This window comes from Tupaia chinensis, unplaced genomic scaffold (assembly GCF_000334495.1).
Source record: "Tupaia chinensis unplaced genomic scaffold, TupChi_1.0 Scaffold000146_1, whole genome shotgun sequence".
NCBI lineage: Eukaryota > Metazoa > Chordata > Mammalia > Scandentia > Tupaiidae > Tupaia > Tupaia belangeri.
In genome coordinates, this window is record NW_006159616.1 from 3725698 (window position 1) to 3731463 (window position 5766).

Here is a 5766-nt window from a genome sequence, read left to right on the forward strand (position 1 = left end):
TCGGGCTGGCCCTGTAGTACAGTGGTTAAACACCATGCAGGAGAAGCCAGGTCCCACATGGTCAACCAGGGTTCAGGTTCCAGCCCTGGTGTCTTGAAAACCGTGCCAGACATGTTCCTATGCACATGTATAGAATTCTGATGGGAAGGAGAATTGGAGGAAAAGGGATTATGGCCAGGCCCAGGTGGGCAGTGTGGACTTGCTTTCTCTCTTGTGGGTACACATGCGTCCTCTGAAATTCAAAAACAAAACCAAAAAGCAAAAACAAATAACTCATGAGGAAGGTCATCCTCACTTTGCAGTGTGGAACACTAAGACATAGAGAAGGTAAGTAAATCTTTTTTTTTTTAATTAAAAAAAATTTTTTTTGGAGTGTTTTTTTTTTTTTTTGCTACAGGGCGCATGCGCTCACCAGACAGACAGAGAGAGACATAGAGACAGAAAGCGAGAAATCACCCCCCAAGGGGGATGTTCACACTGCAATCCCCTCTCCATTCTCTCTCGGGATCTTGGGCACGCATGCACACGCGATGGGCATGAGTTTTAAGCCACTGGGTCCGGGACGCGAACTGCGGTCGACTACGTGGGAGTCCAATGACATAGCCATTACGCTAACTGCTGGTTCCCTAATTAAAAATTTTTTAAAGAATTATTTTATTTAATTTTATTTATTCATTTATTTATTTTAATTTGACCAGAGACAGAGAGAGAGAGAGAGAGAGAGAGAGTGAGAAAGCAACCCACAGGTCTAGGACTTGAATTGTGGTCAGCCACGTGGGAGTATCCAGAGCCTCAACCACCACGCCACTTGCTGGTCCCCAGTAAGTAAATCTTGAGGTCACACAGTGAGCTGGAGGCAGAGCCAGGATTTGTATCCCAGCAGTCTAGACCTAGAATCTGGGCTGCTGACTGTGGTCCCCTGCCACCTGTCACCCTTCAGCCAGGTTCAGCCAAAGCCCATCAGTGCAACCACAATTGGTAGTGCCCACCAGCATCGAGGGGGAAAGCCCCAGAATTCCATGCTCCCTAGATCCTGCCTTGCTGTAGCTTCCGGAAGTAAGGGGAGGCATGGGAGTGAGGAGAGGAGGCAGCACCCTCCCCCGAACTCCTAGCAGAGAGGGTGGATCAACGCCACTCCTCTCCCTGCTGAAGAGGCTGTGCATTAGAGGCGACTCCCACTGGGAAATCATCCAAACAAAGAGGCAAATGGGGCACGGTGGACACTCAGAGAGGCCTCAGATGGATCTCACGGGGCAACTTACTGCAGGAGGACCTTGGAAGAGTTTGCAGATCCCCTTTTCTCTGTCAGACTCCAGCTGGTGTGGAGCCAGCCGAGGGCTCATAGGGACTGAGAGGGAGCTGGAAAAGATGCACAGGGCACATCCCCATTGCCAACCAGGTTTAAGGAGACGGGATTTTAGGCCTCGAGGTTCCTGACACGTTGGATGAACTGTCATTGAGTCAGGCTCAACAAATTATGTGGATGATGACACTGATTCCTCATGACTTTGTAAGTGCAATTAAAACAAACGAACGAACAAATGATCCAAGTGGACATAGAAGACATTAAGACACCTGCCCAAGGTCCCAAAGTGAGTAAGAGATGGAGCTGGGAATTGAACCCTGGCAGTCTCATTCTGGTGCCTCTGCACTTATGATGCCATAGCAAAATCCATAGCAACAATATCCTGCAGCCACAGAAGCCAGATAAAAAGCCCTGTTTTTGAGCCTCCCGGGTACAAACTGGGACTAAGCTAACCAGGAAAAGTAAGCAGAGAGAGGAGGCCAGCTGTGGAGTCTGCCCAGCCAGCCAGTTTGGCCATCAAGAACTTGGGCTCTGGAGTCCCAAGAGAATTAGGTTTGGAGCCAGGCTCTAAATTGTAGCCCTGTTTAACATGGGCAAGTTATTTCACCTCTCTGAACCTCGTTTTTTTGGTCTGTAAAAGGCACAGAAGTAGAGCCTGCCTCATAGCATCAGAGCAATGAAGTGATATCTGTGAAGCGCCAAGCCCAGTGCATGGTCGCTTTTAAACGTGAGTGGGTGGCTCTGTCCTGTGTAGGGGGGATGGGCCGATAGTGTTGGGCCAATCAAAGCCAGGTCTCCCCATAAGCTTGTGAGGAATCTCTTAGAAGTGGAATTTCTTGGAAAATAATCTTTAAGAGTTCAAAGAATTGAAAATAATGGAATTAAAAGTAATCAGGGTAGGGTTGGGGAGGAAGGGAGGATGCCAGCTTGTGGTGTGGTTGGGGCTGCTGGATCCCACGTGGCCAGTGGAGCAATTTAAGTCCTGGACTCAGTGACTTGAAAAACACTGGGTGCATGTGTGTGTGTGCCCAAAATGCCTAGAGGAAAATGTAGGGGAGACTGTGGCATGACCATCCATCCTCCTGGGGTGCTTTCTCTCTCTCTCTTTCTCTCTCTCTCTCCAGTGAGCACATGTGCCATATAGCAAAAAAAAAAAAAAAAAAAAAAAAGGTAGTGAAGGGGATTCTAGCCTCTGACCAATTTATCCTTTCAAATCCACTACTGAGTCATAAAAGTAATGATAATGAGCCTCCATGCCTCATATAAGCAATTTGTAATTAAAGCACTTTCATATCCATGAACTAATTAGAGCTCCTGAGTAGGGGCAAAACAAAAGGTTATTATCCACCTTTTAAGGATCAAAAGATTGAGGCTCAGAGGGGGAAAGAGCAAGAGGGGATCGCAGTTCCCAGGGCAGGACCTTCTCTGCTCACCCTGACCTGCTGCTGTGCTAAGCTGGGGCCTGAGAGTGGCAGGAGCTGAGTCTGCTGGCCCCAAGGTATTTGAATCTGCTGGTCAGAGCTGAGTGCTCATGGCTGGGGTTGGAGGCGAAGATCATTGAAAGAACTCAAGGAACTCAGCCTCAGACGGCCTTCCCTCTCTCCCTTATTTCTTAGTGTTCTGATAAAGGCCATGGCACCTCTCTTGTAAGTAAGCCTTCATGCTGCCTGACAGATCTCCCCATTCTTCTTTTCTCTGCTCTTGGAAGGCTATGGGTCCCTGCCCCTTGGCAGCCTGGGTGTGTGGCTTGCTTCAGCCAATGAGATGTGCAGAAGTGAGTGTGTCACTTCTGGGTGAAAGCTTTCAAAGCCAGTGTGTGATTGACCATGTCCTGCCTATTTTCCTGCCATGTTGCTCATAGAAAATGGTCAAGAAAAGTTTTCAAGAGACGTTTTATTTTGAAAACTGAAACCAAAAGTATAAAAATTGGATCTCCTACTGGACCAAAATGATATTGTCATTACACCTGTGCACTAAAACTTCCAATGAACAAAGGAAAATCAAGCATTGGTAGGGGAAGAGGTATACATTTTTTAACAAAACCATATGCTCACGTATTTCATATTTTACTATTACAATATGATGATTAAATGTCCCTGACCTAACAGCTAAATTCTTGTTTGTCTGTGACTTTGTGTGGGATTAGGAGCGTTCTCCAATGCCCCTTTCATTGGCCTCATTAAATCTCACAGCTTTTATAAGATTTTAGTGTCGCTGTGCAGCCCGTTGGCTTCGTATGGACAGTTGCGTATTCCACCCAATAACCACGAGGAAACTAATGGCCACAGATGTTGAATGATGAGTGTTGAGTAAGGACAGATGTTCGTGCCAGGACTACTTCTATAAGTTTTTGGTTTGTTAATGTTCTATTAATACTGACTCTTTAAATCTGTAACCTTCCCTTTGCGGTGTCTCAGATGAGGATAATGCAGACCCTGTATGGAGTCTGAACAAGGAATGGGAAGTAATGGCCAACTAGGTAGATGCGTCCTGCCCTCCAGCCACTTCCTCCAGGGCTCCTTTCTAGGTCATGCAGGGTATCCCCTCCAGCTGCCCGCCTGACCCTGTGTCCTGTCACTGTATCGAGAATAGTGCCCATGGGAGGAACCTCTCAGCAGAGTGTCCGGGGATCAGCAGTTTGGTTTCCAGTGTGGTCATCGTAAGAGGGAGAAGTCGCCCTGGGACTGTGGCCTCAGGAATACAGAGCATCATCTAGTGAAGCATTTCCAGCCTGGGGACAAGGATCTCTCCAGACCCCAGTGAGGATCCAAGAGGTGACCTTCCAATCCCACAGGCTGATTGGTCTGCTTGGCTGAGCCCTTGGTGTGGCCATGGTGCTTCTCTGCTCCAGGATGGTCGGTAGCTTTGAACAGCTCCTTCATGAGAGTCAGCTCCCCGGGGATCACCCCATCCACTTTTGCAGCCGGATCCCATATTTCTCTTCCATATTTACCTTGTGTTCCGGACCAGAATATTTACTCTTTCCCAGACTCCCTGGGAGCCCCCAACTTCATGCTTTTGCTGAAGTTCTTCCCTCAGCGCACAGAACAGCTATCCCATATACGTGTTTCTAAACCTACGTATCCTGTTAGGTTCTTTCAAATGCCACCTCTTTCATGAAGCCGTTCTTGGTCCCTTTATCTAGGAGTGGCGATGGCTGCCTCCTTCTTGCCCACTGGGGTATGGCTTACTCAGCCGCATTCTGCCATACTCACCATCCCCGGAGGGCTTTTGGGTCTCTGCCAAAGGGCAGTACAAAGGCCCTTCCCATTTCAGTTTCTCTCCTGGCACCCCGCACGGAGCACGTGCTCAGGAAATGTCTGACGAACCTGCCGCCATCTCTAACTTCATTTCCGGTGGGACGGCGCTGTCATTTGTTATATGAACTTAAACCTAGCTCTTTGAACACTCCAAGACTCAGGTTTATCATCCCTAAAGTGGAGATTAAACCAAACACTGTGGGTAAGGCACCTGGTGAAGGGGTGACACAAGGCAGGGAAGACACGAGGTCCCGGTCCCCTGTCCAGCTGCCCCTTCTCTGTTGCTTGTGTAGGTTTATCCTCAGGGCCAGGGCCATGGTAAAGCAAGCGACCAGTTGAAGGCAACAAGTCATCAAGGTTCCTTCTCAGGTCTTCCTCCTGTGCTCACTCTCTGCTATCTCCCTAGATGGTTTGCATTTGCCTGCTCCAATGCGTGAGCACCTGGCTCCCAGCTGTGTGTCCAGCTGGCCTGCACTTCAGCACCTCAGAACCTCGGACCATCTCAGATCCTTGGCATTCTCCTCCCAGCTTGCTCAAAGCCATCTCCAATCCAGGAGCTCCTCTCATGGAGGCGATTTTACTCAAATTTGGGTAATTGATTACTGTCAGTCTCCCGACCTCAGTTCGCAAGCTCCTTGGAGACAGAGACCCCATACCCAGCATAGCACCTGGCTTGTATTGGGCACCCAGTGACCAAATGCTTTTTATTCCTCTCCGTATTTCCACTGTTTGTCTGTTATTCACATTGACTTACAGGCCACTCCCCACCTGCCTGTATTCACACCCAGGCCATGTGTGAAACCTGTTTCTGCTTCTCTTGGTCCATTTGAATAGCTACACCCACCCATTGCTTCTTCAAAGCCCCCACCCTTAATGGTGCCTCCTTTAGGGAGCCCTCTGAGCCCCACACTGGCACCCCTGATCTCAGTCTCCTCTCCCTAAGGAATCCAGAGGTTCTCGCATGCCGACCTGCCATGGGCACACCCTGGGAGAGCACTGGGCAGGGAAGCACTTCTGCCTGGGTTTTCATGAGGGGACACCAAGAGGTCACATCAATGTCCTTAAAGGCGTTACTGTGTGCCCTCGTGTGCCCTGGCGCCACACTAAGTCTCCTGACCACACTGGTGTTCCTCATCTCCCAAGCATGTCTGTGGCACCTTGTTTACAGTGACCCTCTGCTTGGCATAGCCCCAGACTCTT